This window comes from Ctenocephalides felis, unplaced genomic scaffold (assembly GCF_003426905.1).
Source record: "Ctenocephalides felis isolate EL2017-DRISC unplaced genomic scaffold, ASM342690v1 CF-g0.4_SCAFFOLD_03570, whole genome shotgun sequence".
Lineage (NCBI taxonomy): Eukaryota > Metazoa > Arthropoda > Insecta > Siphonaptera > Pulicidae > Ctenocephalides > Ctenocephalides felis.
In genome coordinates this window covers 21,173,534-21,189,846 of record NW_020539724.1, presented here as the reverse complement: position 1 = coordinate 21,189,846, position 16,313 = coordinate 21,173,534, and the positions used below count along the sequence as shown (strand labels likewise).

The 16,313-nt window shown below is 27.5% G+C and overlaps 1 protein-coding gene across 1 annotated transcript in view; it reads left to right on the top strand.

The window, feature by feature from the left end:
* Nucleotides 1–594: 594 nt before the first annotated feature.
* The window catches only part of LOC113383570, a 62,518-nt gene continuing 46,799 nt past the window's right edge, over nucleotides 595–16,313 (top strand). The window contains exon 1 of the mRNA XM_026621826.1: nucleotides 595–790. The gene's annotated coding sequence lies outside the window, so the exon portion shown is untranslated. The remainder of the gene's footprint in view (nucleotides 791–16,313) is intronic.

Here is a 16,313-nt window from a genome sequence, read left to right as displayed (position 1 = left end):
ATTTTTAACAAAATTTGTTTAATTTTTTATCAATTTGTTGCGTGAGTAATATTCACGTGGTTTACAAAATTATGTAATTTTTGTTTGTTTTATTTTCAAACGCAATGTTTATATGAAACCATAGTACCAACCTAAAATAATTTCAGATATTTGAAATTATAATTGTATAATTTGATTACTTATAAAACCATCAGTACTACATTACTATGATATTTATAAATAATTATAATAGACTAATTTTTAATAAATATATTTAATTTATATTATTTTTCGTGAAGTCAGTGTAAGTTGTAGTTTTTTGCCGCAATGTTTGTACTGGTGCGATGGTGTGCCGTGTATCGAGCGTTCTGTGCGATCGACCCAAAATGAATATATAGCGCTCCTCTCGCCATTTCTTTCTCCTTCATACAATTTACTAGGGAACGCAACATTCATCATACTTCATAACAAACTACACGCGGCCATTTGCACGGCAGTCGAATGAAGTTGATAAAAGACTCTAGAAAGGTAATAAGTGAGGACATATATACGGTTTTGTCGCGTGAATCTGTATTTATTAAATAAACTAAACAAATAATAAATTAAATGAATGAAAAAATGTAGTCAACAGTGTGTTAAAGTGCTTGTTCTTTTCCTTCGACAAAATATTAAACATATTTCTGTTATGTGTGATTCACAAACATTTTTGACAGGTGTGTAGAATTTTAGTGTAATTGATTTCGTTATCAAAAGTGCCCGTGTTATGCGGTCCAAGAGAAAGGATTTTTGGAATCCTTGAATGAAAAAAAATGTAAGTTAATTCTTAAACTACTATATATTTCATGCAATTTGTAATAGAATTATTTTTCTGTATTCGGAAGATCGCGCCCCGACATTGTGCGTTTTAATATAGGGGAGTGTTCTAACTTGTCAAAGTTCTTGCCCTCACATCTATAATTAGATATATCATATACAAAAACTGCTCGAAAAATATGTAATATAATGATTTTTTCGTCGATTCATATAAAATTTTGATAGACTTTTTGTTACTTTGTCGAAACCGGGTTGAATTGTCAAATATCTTACCCTCAGTTCTATAATTAGATTTTTGGTTAGTACAAAAGAAATTTACGTCAGTCTGTAAGGCATATTGTGAAAAATTATTAAAAATAAGTATATTTTTAATTATAATTTATTCTTATTTTACTAATAAATACAGTATTTTTAGTAGTACAGTATTTTTAGTGTCATGATTTAAGTGTATCAAATTTATTTTATTCAGACTGAAGAATGTGTTGTCTTCTCAAACTTCATACATTACAATTTTATTACAAAATTAATGCAAGACATTTTCGAAAATATATTTTGATAAAAAGATTATTTATTTAGATTTTTTTATCAATATTAAAAAAATCTTATTTAACTTTGTGAAAGGTATTTCCTTGAAAGTCGAATTATTCTGATATGTAATTCAATCACATTCCAAAATTTTGGTATATATTATATAATATATTAGTAATATTAATGTTAAAGTATCATTTTATTCACACAGAAGAATGTGTTACCTTCTCAAACTCCACATAGTTTTATTACAAAATTAATACAAGACGTTTTAGAAAATATATTTTGACAAAAAGATAATTAACTTATTTAGATTTTTATGTCAATATTAAAATCACTTTTTTAACTTTGTGAAAGGTATTTCCTTGCAAGTAGGATTACTGTATTTATCATTCTGATATGTAATTCAATCACATTCCGAAATTTTGGTATATATTATAAATTTGGAAATATTAATGTTATAATGTAAATGTATCATTCATTTTATTGAGACTGAAGAATGTGTTGCCTGCTCAAACTCCATCCAGTTTTATTACAAAATTAATGCAAGACATTTTCGAAAATATATTTTGACAAAAAGATAATTAACTTATTCAGATTTTTATATCAATATTAAAAACACTTTTTTTAACTTTATGAAAGGTATTTTCTTGAAAGTCGGATTATTATATTCCTGATATGTAATTCAATCACATTCCAAAATTTTGGTATATATTATATATTTGGTAATATTAATGTTATAATGTAAATGTATCGTATTTATTTTATTCAGACTGAAGAATGTGTTGTCTTCTCAAACTCCATACATTACAATTTTATTACAAAATTAATGCAAGACATTTTCGAAAATATATTTTGACAAAAAGATAATTAATTTATTTAGATTTTTATAACAATATCAAAAACATTTTTTAAATTTTCATTCTTCTTTATTCTTCATTCCTCCTTATTCTTCATTCTTCTTTATTCTTCATTCCTCTTTATTCCTCATTCCTCTTTATTCTTCATTCTTCCTTATTCTTCTAAATATGAGCTTCTGCAATTCTAATCTTGCTTTTCTTCTTACTTTTATTTTTTATTCAAATTCTACTCAACAAATCAAATTCTATTTAATATATAATTTTAATGTTAAAATATGCAAGTTTTCATTTGTAAATACAAATTGTAGTAGTGTAAATCTTTATTATTCGACATATTATCTCAAATTCTCGTCTGCGTAATGTAAATTAAAATGTTTCTAATCAATTCATAATAATAATAAATACTCACAATGACACTACTAAACTATTTCTTGTCAGTTCAAATACGAAAAAAATATATTGAATTTCTTAATGATAGGTAAAGGGTGTCTTGTTTTTCTGTCCGGATCTGATAAGAAAGTGAATCGGGTTTTTGTTCATTTGTGCTGGCTTGTTTTTCATAGTATTCATTAAAAATTTAATAATGAAAATGTTTTTTCTGCATTCAAAGTATTGAAAATGTCTTTTTCATTCTTATATGTAATTCAATCACATTTCAAAAAATTATGATCTTACCTTTAATTCGGTATTCCAAAATGTGTTGCATGGAACTACTTATTTGCAATCTATTCTTTTTATATGAACATCTTTTGAGATTTGGTTCAAGTCTTCATAGACATCATAGATCAATAAGAATATAATAATTTGTCAAGGCTTTCATCCTTTATTCTATAAATAGAAGTATCATTTCGAACAAAACTTTTGTTGCCGTTTTGTCATCTGTATATCAGTCAGTTTGTCACAGCTGTTTTTCTCCTAAAACGAGACCAGAGTTTTGAAACATATGTAAAAAGACAAGAAAAATCTGGTAAAAATGCACTTTTTATTTAAAGAAAAAATGAATAAAATGTTTCAGCTGAAATCAACAGTACCTACTAGTAAAGAAATTGATTACATATTCAACAAGATACTCTAATTTGCATTAGAATCCTTTAATTGCAAAGCTATTTTTCAGTTCATTTATCTATCATCAGACAGCAAGAAATGAATTTGATGATTTTGTCCTCGAAATATATTTATTTTATATTTAAATGTGTATTTATTGTCCTACATTAAAACATCTGTATCTACTATTTCCAATACAGTATTGTCAATATGTGGTACTTCAACATGCCATCTGTAATTTTAATTATCAAAATTATTGTCTCACAATATGAAAATACACTTACGACCATCATCATGATGACTTAGAGTACTCTAAGTATATTTATATTTCCTTTTAAAATATAAGTGTTCGTAGAAAATCTTAGATAGTTCATTTGTATCGCATTTCCACATTTTTCTATCATTATTTTTATTAAAAATTCAACATGTTGATATAAAAACCTTAGGATTTTCATAATTATTTGATTGGTTCTATTATACTCATTTTGCACATTATTAGAGATGATTTTTATTCTAATTGCTCATATCTTCTTAATACATTTAACGTATTATTTAATGCAGAGGCTTCCGACCTTTTTTGCACAGACCTCCCCCCTCCTTCTCTAATAAAATAAAATATACTCCCTTTAATTTTTTTAACAATTTAATTTTATAAACAATCAACTGATATTATCAGACTAGACGTCATAACAGCTAAACGCTACTGATTTTGAGATAGGGTCCATTTTTATCCACTTATTTTTTAGTTGGTGGAATCTTTCCTTTTTTTATAATTTTTTCTTCGCTTGTATTTTTGATTTTCGTACTCACATGTTGCTGCCTTATTTTTATTTCTGTCTTTTTTGATCATTCGAAGTTGATAATATTTCTTATACTAATATTTATAGTATTCTGTGCAATGACTTGTGACAATTAAAGAATAAACTTACTTGACGATAATGATGATGTGATGATGATGATGCTGATAGTTTCTAAATAACGGAATACCATCTAGGCCGATCATATGAAATATTAAAATAGATGCAATTATGTTCTAGTTAAAAAATATATGATCGAATTTGGTGTATTGAAGAAAACTACATACTTCGCAAGGTTCTTGAGCTAGCTCATTCAATTTTGATATATTTTACTATATTATTTTTTTTTTATTAAACAAATTTAAATATTACTTATTTATTAGATAAAGTTAATAATAATATAACTATATACAAGATGCTTAGTATAGTCAATACCAAACAGTCAATTATCCATTAACTCAATTCATTGTCAATGTCTTATGCTCTGTATCAAGTCGTAGGTTGTAATTTATGGAGGAAGATAATGATTTTCAAAACTATTTATTTAGATATTATATAAGGCCTATTATTGGATTATTGCCTCTTATGTTAACTTACAACTTGCTTATTATAATTTATAAGTTATAATAATTTGCTTTGTTTTTACATTTTGCTAAAGTATCTTTAGAATACATTAATTGTACCTAAATTCAAGAAAATGTTTACAATGATCATCTTTTATTCTATATATTTTTTTAATGTTGTTAGGTGTCTGAAAAGGTTAAGAATCTGAAAATATTGTAGATTGTTTAAAAAACTGTTTTAGATTGTTTGAAAAGGTTGTAAGGTGCTTAAAATTGTTGTACACAGTTTGAAAATTTTGTTGATTATTTGAAAATATTGTTGAATGTTTGGAAATGTTGTCGAATATCTAGAAAGTCCGAAATAGTTGTAAATTGTCTGAGAATGTTGCGAGTCGTCCGAGAATGTCTATCTATGCTTCAAGAGTATAGAAAAATCAAAATGGCTACTGTTTGATTTTTTTTTATTTTTTTATTTCCATTTATGAATTACAATCTGTCGTTACAAACAACATTCAGTAATTTTAATGGTACTACGAGTAATTGTACATATTATAGGATTACTAGAGAATGTCAAAAAGAGGCTGTTTTCTTCTGAGCCGTTCAATGCCATGGTTATTTATTAAGTTTTTGGCCATGATGTTTGGGTGGTTCTGTATTCTATCCTTGTATCTTAGACTGAACTTTTCAATTTTTTCCTTAACTGTGTTTATGTTCAAATCTGTTTGAACCAACCAATTAGGGACATACTTGGGTGCGTTTATAATTTCTTTCAAAATCTTATTTTGAAATCTTTGGATTATGGCGATGATGGATTTGCGCGCCGTTCCCCAAAGCTGTATTCCGTACGTCCAAATTGGTTTTAACATGACTTTGTACAGAAGAAGTTTGTTTCATGTGCTCAACCGAGATTTTCGGTATAACAACCAATATAGACTGTTTGGAAAAATGATCTCGAATATTTAAAAATATTTAACATTGAAATTTGGGAATGAAACAGACGGTTTTGAGAAAAACTTTTTTAAAGTTTTGCAAAAGGAAGCAAACAGGAGAGCTGTATCTCCGAAAATAATTAAAACTTTTAAAAATCCTCTCGGGCATCTTATTTTGATTGTATCCAAAACCAACCAATAATAAGTACCAAGATTACATTTTTTAAAATACAAGATAAAAGCTAGCGAGCAAAATGTATGAAAATCTTAACTAAAATGACAGTGTGGATATCATATTTATACATCCAAGCACGTTTTCAAGTGAAAATGGTCTCTTATTTAGCTGATTTTATTTTCATGTTTCATTTTAATAATGAAAATGCTTGAGCTTAAACTTTAGTGACCGTGTTTATTTCATATTTTACTACACTTGTTATATTTCTATTGCTATAATACAGTACATTATATATGATACTTCATTTACAATGAGCTTTAGTATGTGGCATTTAGACCCATTAATGAATAAACATATTCTATATCTTACAGTTACTCATTACTTGCTCATAAGTAGATTACCTTTTATAATGCATTCCATTGTCATAAATAATCTCGGAGTTCTTGTTATTTAAGTTTGCTGTTTAGTCGAGGTGCTGACGGACAATTTTTTTTTATAAATTCGAAAAGATAATATTTATATTATAGTATTATGAACCGGATGATATGTGTCATATATTTTATTTACTCTGATGACAGTGTGTTATGTGTTGTTTTATTAACACTTTTAGTAAGTTCGTTTTGTAAGATGAGTAACTTATTCAAATTGGTATATTCTAATGCTTTTGCTAAATGTCTTTAACTAGACCGTTGTAAATATAGTATTGAATAAAAAAAAATTCTAATGCAAGAGCCAATTAAATTCCTTACATTTTTATACTCAACAACGGAAATAAAAATTAACTAATTGGTTGTGATATGTAAACAAAATTGGATCTAAATTCGATATGCCAATGCGATATTTAGGTGCCCACATTATTAATATATTTCAATACTTTTAAAAAAAATTGCAATCGAAGGTAATGTCGTTCTACAATAAATTATAGTCTAAAATATAATTTTTTTGAGACTTATAGGCAGTAACGTTATGTATCAAATATCAATTGAATGATTTTAATTATTCTGATTCTTTTTTTGTTCAATAATAATTAAATAAATTTAGCCGTACTATTATTATTATTTAATAGCTCTATAATAATAGAGTACTATTATTATTATTACTATTATTATTATTTAATACTAGATTTCTGAATGTAAAAGACATCAATTATAAGCACAATTGATACACAGAAGAAGCTTCTATTTGCTTCTATTTGCTCTAACTTGATTTTTTTTATATCAAATTGATAACTTATTTGTTGGTTATTACTACATTATTACATTTTTCTCAACATCATCGTATATTATATTGAAATGTAAAAAACACCTTAATTTTCTGTATTTTTTTTTTTATTTTTGAATGCTCTACATCAGGGCTTCTTAAACTTTTGTCATTCGCGACCCCATTTATGATTGCGAGTTCCTTGACGACCTCACACAAATATAAAAAAAAGAGAAATTATTATTTTTAGATGATTTATTTATTAGGTATAGTTTTAGATTTCGTTGTAAAACATACAAAAATTTAGACGTGTTGTTATATAATGATATATATTTGACATTAAATTTTTTTGCGACCCCATAATTTTACCACGCGACCATGAGGGTGCGGCCCACAGTTTTAGAAGCCATGTTCTACATGAAAATTTTGATGTTTAAAATTTTATTACAATGATTTTACATATACCCACATGTTATTTGTGTATGCTTTTATTAGTAGAATTCTCTAACAATGTTTTATAAAAAGTATCTAGATTCTGCCTTCTCTTTACCTCTTTCATATCAGTTTTTGGTCTTTTTCCAGTTGGTGAAAAGTTACCAATAATCTTCTCAATATTGTCTCGTAACTCGAATGTTCATATATATTACGATGATTTTGCTAATACAAAAGTTATTTATTGCCTGAATATTAAATATGAATATTCGCCGCAGTAATAACTGAAAGAAGAAATAACTGGAACTTCTTGAAGTATTACTAGACCAATAACGAGGCATATATCATTAACGATTCTGCGTCCAAACAAAACAACGTCACGAAACACTTGGCTTATAATAAACCCTCAAAATTATCTTTATTTTCTTTATCTGTATTTTTATAGATTATAATACAATAATCGAAAAATACTATGATTTTTTATACATTTAAAAATAAGAAACTAGTAACATAACATAGCTATTTTATTCGAGAATTGGCTCCTTATTTGAATGCTGCAAAATTTTCAGAATTTACTTTTCGGCAAATGAAACATATCAGTTTGTAATATGTTGTTTTCTGTCTTTGCCAGAAAATTTGATTTGCTAATTTTTTTCTCTATATTTCAAGTTATTCTCAATCGTTGACACCATAGATAAACAAGTATAAAATGTTGACACCAAAATTTAAAAAAAAATGAACTTATTTTGACAATTTTAAAAAATTCGACAAATTTAATATATTAACTGTGCTGTTTACTAGTTGATAAAGATCGGCAGGGCCGTTTTTTTTTTGTAATTGTTGGATTTTTTTGGCGATTTTAATGGCACTTTAAATAGTGAGTTCATGGTCTAATAAACGAACATCCTGAATTATTAACTAGTGGTGTATGGCATCGTGCTTTAAGGCAAATTGCTGGAACTTCCCGTACCGTAACGAAATGTTCGAGGAATATTAAATGTTTTGAAACCGATTATTATAAATTCTGTAACATTGTCTAATATTTATAAGAATTATATAAACTGAATTACAGAGTTAAAATTATTCACTTAAAGTATATAAGTGAGCTTTAGAACTTTAGCCAGAATCAAAATTGAAATCTCAATTATTTTCGATATTCAAAAAAAAAAAAAATTAAAAAATTGAAATGATTTTTTTTTTCCAAAAGCAATTATTTTGTCAATACAGGCAGATTTTTTTTTTTGAATCATTCAAATCGGATTCTTAGTTCTCTCAAAAACAGCATTTTTTGCACATTCAGCTCCGTATCTCTGAAACGGCTACACCTGCCTTTGCCAAAAACTAATCACCACTTTTTCCCATCATTACAAATTGAATATTTTTTTAAATCATTTGAATCGGATGCACCTTCTTCTCAAAAACTCAATTTTTATTTCCTGCACTCTTTGCTCGATATCTCTGAAACAGCAGGACCTGCCTTTGCCAAAAACTAATCAGCACATCACCCTGTCAATAGAAATCGAATGTTTTTTGAACCATTGAAATCGGTTGATCCGTGCGCCTAAAAACGTGGACGAAAAATTGTATCCATACATACATTTATACACAACACACATTTATTTTTTCTAAGGTATACCAAAATGTTCAGAAACCTTCAAAGCGTGAAGATATGCAAATAATTTCAATTTCGATTTTTGGACGATTACAATAACTTACCCTACTTTACCCTAATAATGAGCGCTGTTAGAAAGTACTCAATGTACAAACCGTTTCTACTGATCAACGTTGACGTTCACATTTAAAGGAAATCAATTTTGAGTTTTTCAAAAATGTTGACTAGAAAACGCCATTAAGAAGTTTTTAGTGAAAGCAAAAACTTTATTTATGAAATAGTTGAAATTTTTATCTAAACAGCTAAATCTCAATTCCTATTAAGTCGATTATTTACACATATCGAGAAGTTCATGTGAGCGCAATCAATTTTTAGCTGAAGCACAATGATGTATCGCTCACTGATTCCGTATTTGACACGATTTGAAGAAGTAGTTGTTTGTTTTCTAGTGAAAAATACGTGAATCAGGTCAATTTTCTTATCAGTTATTTCTAAATATATTTTTATATACATATACTGAGGTTAGTAATTTAATGTGAATCACATGCAGTCTGTGGCAGGTAGTTCTTAAACACAGTACTGAAAACGACAGTCTTGAAAAGTGGAAATAATTAAATTTAAATTTTAAAAATTAAATTAAATTAAAGTGGAAGTAATTAAATTTTTGTGCATATCTGATTTGATATTAGATAATTTACACTTAGACAGGTGAGCTTATTTCTGAAATTATAGTATCTTTTTTGTTGTAAACATAAATTAAAAACGTAGAAATTAGTTTAAAACGTTTTTTATGTGGTTGCAAATTTATTAGAGGGTTTTATTCCAAGTAGTTGTAAATACATATGAACAAGACTTCACATTTCAATTATTATGTATATTCTGGTTCAAGATTGGTTTAGAAGTTGATGAAAAAGCTCAATAAATTAGGATCATTTTTTATCTGGTTCATGATCGGTTTTGAAGCTAATAATAAAGCCCAATGCATTTTTGTTCTGGTTCATGATTGGTTTTGAAGCTAATAATAAAGCCCAATGCATCAGGATCATTTTTCTTCTTTGTCTTGTTGTCCAAACTTAATTTTTCAGTTTCATTCATTGTTATATACAAATTATTTTATAGCAATTACAAAGTTAGTTCTTTTATATGTTTTTTCAATGCCTTTGAATTTATATATATGAATTATTGAACGACCATAGTCCAGACTCTGCAGACGATACACATGCCAATAAATTAATACAAAATAGCACCAACTATTATTACGATGTAGCAAGGATGACCAAACCGCGGCCCGTGGGCTTCATGAGGTTCTTTATTTTTTTTGCAACCCTCCAAGCATTTATAAAGTAGAATTTTATTTATTTTATCAACTTTCTTTTATTAATAAATTAATTACAATGTATTTTTTCTTATTTTATTACTTAATTTAGTTTAGTATTTTTGTATTATAATGTTCATTAGTGTCAAGCTTCGTAAATTATTAATTTTTCTATTTAAATGCGGCTCATGAGTTAAAAAATGTTACTCAATTTTAATTTATCGTATCAAGTTTCTACATTGCATATTTTAAGGGATGTATTTCAATTAATAATTATAATTTTAATTGATTAAGATTAATCAATATTTTATCATTTTAATGTAATAAGACATTTCACTTTTAAACGAATTAATTGCTTACTTCTAAACAAGAGTATTTCTAGATATAATACTTTATACCTTTATTACCATGGTTTGATTTATGTTAAGTTTTGTTTTGCTATGTATCACATTATAAATAATTAATGTGTGAAAATTGATTAAATTAAATTAATGCATTGATGTGCAAATTATTGCTAACACATCTTACTGTAATGTCACTTTTTTTTTTTTTAACAGACAATCGGAAATTCAATTTTTATGAGTCTATGTGATCTATAATATGTGATAATAATCTGTGTCACTAAAAAGAAAACTAGTGGTGTATGGCATCGTGTCTTAAGGCAAATTGCTGGAACTTCCCGTACCGTAACGAAATGTTTGAGGAATATTAAATGTTTACAAATAGATTATTATAAATACTATAACATTTTCTAATATTTATAAGAATTATACATTGAATCTGATTTACAAAGTTAAATTTATTTATTTAAAGTATATAAGCGAGCTTTAGAACTTTAGCCTTTACAAAAAAAATTAAGAAAAATTATTTTCGATATTCAAAAAAAAATGTTTTTTTTGAAAATTTAAAATTAATTTTGAAATAAAAAAAAATATTTTCGAAAGCAATTGTTTTGTCAACCCAAACAGAAACTTTTTTGAATCATTCAAATTGGATGCTTAGTTCTCTCAAAAGCTGCTTTTTTTGTACATTTAGCTCTGAATCTTCTAAATGGCTGGACCTGCCTTTGCAAAAACTAATCACCACTTCTACCAATCATAACAAATTAAATGTTTTTCGGATCATTCAAATCGGATACTCCGTTCTCTCAAAAACTCGATTTCTATTTTGTGCACATTTTGCTCTTTATCTCCGTAACTGCTGGACCTGCCTTTGCAAAAACTAATCAGCACATCTCCCTATCAATAGGAATCGAATGTTTTTTGAACCATTCAAATCGGTTGATCCGTTCGCCCGAAAACGTGACCAAAAATTGTATCCATATATACATACACACACATATCCATTTTTCTGAGGTATGCCAAAATGTTCAGAAACCTTCAAAACGTCGATAAATGTAAAAATTTTCAATTTCGATTTTCGGCCCATTACAATAACTTAATAGTTAATAAGGAATGCATTGATGTGCAAATTCTTGTTTACACATCTTACGGCAAGGTTACTTTTTAAAACAGGCAATCAAAAATTCAATTTCTAAGAGCCTATAATAGAGGTCTCCTCTTCTAAGAAGATGCCCCTGTAGATAATCTGTTTGAAAAAAAAAACAATGCTCAAATTATTTTGGTATGTCTTCTGGCCATTTTTTGAGCCTTCTGGTTGGAACATGGTTATTGATTAATTGCATTTGATTGCTGGGGTCACAGTTTTTTTTCTCAAAAAATGTTAAATTAGCATAATAGAATAGCTATTACGCATAGCAAAACATGGAGCTTAAGATTGAGCGCTTCAAAATAATAGATACTGATGCTCTTAAAAATAAAATAAGCTTGAAGTTGAACTAATGTTATTTTGAGTATAGCTTTCAGCCTTAGACGGCTATGTTATTCAAGAATAGGCCCTTGAATTACTAGTATTACCTAATTAATAATAATATCTTATAACACATATGCACACATTCAAAGATACATACATAAAGAACCAGTTTTAATCGATGCCATGAGAAGATCATAATTAAAGTAATCAAATGATTTCAAAAATCATATAGAAGAAATGGACCAACCAACCAACATTAACGTAGTTTTTATACATTATTTTCATACATTATACAGATCAAATTTAATTGAAGAATATAAAAAATCACTTAATTACCACTAAAAACTAGATATTACTACCATAAAGGCAATTAGTTAATTACACTCATGATATTTTCTACCATAAAACAAATAAGTGATTGGATATATAATGAAGAAGAAAAATATGAAGCGTTGTGAAAAAAACTTGCATGCAGTTTTAATTGCATATACTTATGTTTATTCATTAAGCTACAATCTGTAATGTCTATATATAATGAAATTCTGCATAACTGCATAACTGCATAAAACAGAACCAAGCACTTAAACGGAATTAAATTAAAAACAGTAAAAACTACATTTCTCACAAACTTTAGTATTATTGACCAGAGATGTGCAACCAGATAAACGTAGGGAATTATTTTTATCCTTTTAGCGCGATTTAAATATGTAAAGTAAAACGTTTTCGTGTTTTTTGCTAAAAAATTGAGATAACATTTAAATAAAGGAAAATACATACTATTTTTCATTTATATACAATTTTTGTAGACATTTTTGATTTATTCAGGTCTGGTCCAAGGCGTGCCATAACATATTTAGTGGAATCACCGCTATGTTAACATCAGCATTAGAATCCGATAATGTATTTTTTATCCACCCACCTTGGGCTTTTCACTTTGATTATATTTACTCAGAAATACATCGACTTTTTTTTACTATTTTTATTGACTGACAAACAAAACTATCCGGTTTTTAGAGACATTATGTATATATGAGCACTTTGATTGGTAATTCAATACCACATTGTAAATTGCTTATTGGAATTAGTTCCATAAATTTTTATCCATAGTAGCATTAGTAGCATTTTTCTTCTTTATTTATTTATGTTTTTGAAGTAAAACTTCTTTAGGCGCGACTAGGGTGTAAATCTGTACAAATGCAACGGAAGTCCGTAACGCCCGAACTCTGATTAGCCATCGCGTATGTGAATAGAGATCTGTCGTTGTATGCGTACCGATATCGACAAGGAAATCGGCATTGATAAATAAACATTTTAAAGTTACATCATAGTACAAATCTTGATTTAATGAAAAATGCCTGAATCAGAAGGATATTTTACCCTGCCCCCCGTAAATAATTATGATGAAAATAATAAAACAAATGCATCATTTGCGCCGTGTATGAAGAAACATAAGTTTTTTGAAATGATTTCTATATTATTCGTAGATTTCTATAAATCTTTGAAGTTATTGAAATGGAAAATATTTTTTTATGCAATACAGATATTACAGCTGTTCAAAGAATGAGATTATATAGCTAGCGCAAAAGTAAAAAAATACCATCAGTCAATGAATGTATGTTAATTTTAATTACATGAAGTTCTTCAAGCACAATTACATGATGAGTGGAGTTGCAAAAACAATATTTGTTTAGGCTTTTAACATAATCCACTGTGTGAACGAATATTATAGAATTTATTAATCAGCAATTACTTCATTTCTTTAATGAAGGTTCATTTCTAAATGCTAATTACAACGACAAACCGATCATGTCATATTTGAATTCATGTCATATGACTTTAATTACATTATTGTTTTTAAATAATATACATATTTTTAATGCTATTATAAATATATAATTTATAATTTATCATTATATAAATATGTATAATGGTTGACACTAATAAATGTGTGCATCACGAGTGTTACCATATTACTAATAAACATTATTTTAAATTGTTATATGATGTATTTATTTTTACTTAAATGCCAACTTGTACAGTAGCAAGTAAGTTTTACTTTAATCGCGTGTGAACCTTACGCGCACTCTTTTTTTCCATACGAAATATGAAATATGTCCATTTCATGAAGACATAAAGTACCTGTTTTCTTAGTTTGTGACATATAGGTATTATTAGATTGCAACCCAATGGTTGTCCCTCTTAGTTGTGATTATATTTTTACTTACTTCAAAATTAGTATTTTTCACTTGATGCTTCGAAGAGCTATTTTCTTGAAAAACATATTTTTGATTTATATTTATAAATGAAATGGATATCACTGCTGCTTGATTGCATGTAGTGCAGGATTTTAACTCGGAACTTTGTGAGGTCGAGGTTTACCTCTGCGTCATAATCCCACGTATGTCCAAAGTGTTTTTGCATGGTTATGTATATTTTATGTATGTTTTATGTGCACTATAGAATAACCCTAATTAATTAGTTATTATTTTGAAGATAGTTAATAATAAAAGAAAATTTATTCATTATATGCATGAGTCACGTAACATGCTTAAAGCTTTTTCTCTGAATAATTTGCTTAACAGGATGTAAAATTAAATACGATATCAAAGTGCATCATTTGATGAGCAAAAAAACTTGTAAATGCATGATATATTTTCTATTTGCTCTAATGAGAATAAAACAAGCAATACTGAAAATATAAAGCTGCAAACTCATTAATATTAATTTTCTAAAAATTTGATTAATAATATAGTTTGTTGTATTTGATTAGTAATATTTTTTTTTTGCAGATAATTTAATTAAGTTACAATGATTAATTATGACGATACCAATTTCTATCCATTTATCTATTGTTGCGTTTATTATTTACAAAATCATACTTCAGTCTTATTTTTTTTACAATAAAATTATAATGTAATTGATAAATTTGATAATACGTTTCAAAATATATATCTACAAACAAATAACGTTATTAATATTATTATTTTAATAGAAACCATAATTTGGAATTCTACAATCCGTTATGATGATTTTTTTTATTAATGTCTACTAGAAGGCAAGTCATTATTGACTTGTGCTATTATTGATATATTTGTTATTGTTTTTATTAGAAAACAACCTAATGGTTGCCACTTTTCAATTCTGCTGATATTTTAGCTTTTTGTAGCAATGCCCGTAATTGAATATTTTTACTTGAAAATAAAATCATGATCTATATTCTTAAGTAAAAATGATCATTGCTACTGTTTAATATCACTAGTGATTTTAACTCTAATGGACCGATTCTGCCGCATAACAGACCAATGTTATGGCAAGGCTATGTTATGAAGAACTTTCCATACTGATTCGTTGTAAATATTGACAAAAGCCATGTGGTTGCTGTGCAGTCAGGCGTTTTTCTCAGGTTGTTTGATAGCAAACGTAATCTAGAAACCGCACAAATGTCAAGAAAACGATCTTAGATAACAGGGTCTTTCTGACTCAGCTTCGTAACATACGAGTGACGTTGCAGTTTATGTGTAAAACGCATGAATGCACAGCAAATACATGACTTTTTGATAGTATTCAGTATGATTTATGGATATTCAGTATCATAATGTATGGAAGTTGGAGCTTAACATAGACCGGCTGTTTAGTAAAATGACCATTCGGTTTGAATGGCCAAAAAAGTATTTGTTTAGATAGGTTCAAAGTGTTTAAGAAGTTCGTGATCTATCTGGATGCTGCCGAACTCTATTGAACACTTGCACTTTTTCGAAGGACCAGATATATTTAGTTGTTGGCTATATCAGACCGTTTGAATAAAAATAAAAGATGTTGAATAACTGTTTGATTATTGTGTATTTGAAATATTAAGACTTATAGATGATTAGATAGTTGAGGTTTGAATTAGATGTTATGGATTTGAGTGTTAATTTACGACTGATCTTAGCTATATGAAATTTAGGTTGATACTAAATTATATACATTTTATAATTTTATATATTTTTCTGATTGGCCCGTTTTGTGGAATTAAGGACACCCCATTACAAATTTGGAACCAATCAGTGGTTATTACATTTATCAACCGATCAGGTATTGGTTGATAACTTGCATGATACGGAGAATTTAAACTGGACACAGGTAGTGCGAATTTCTTGGAAATATAAGGATGGTAGGATCATATAGCTAGGGACAGGTGATAAAAATTCTAGGAAAAATGGATTACTGATTTTGCGACAGGATGCGTATCAATGAAGGGTTTATTGTCGCTAT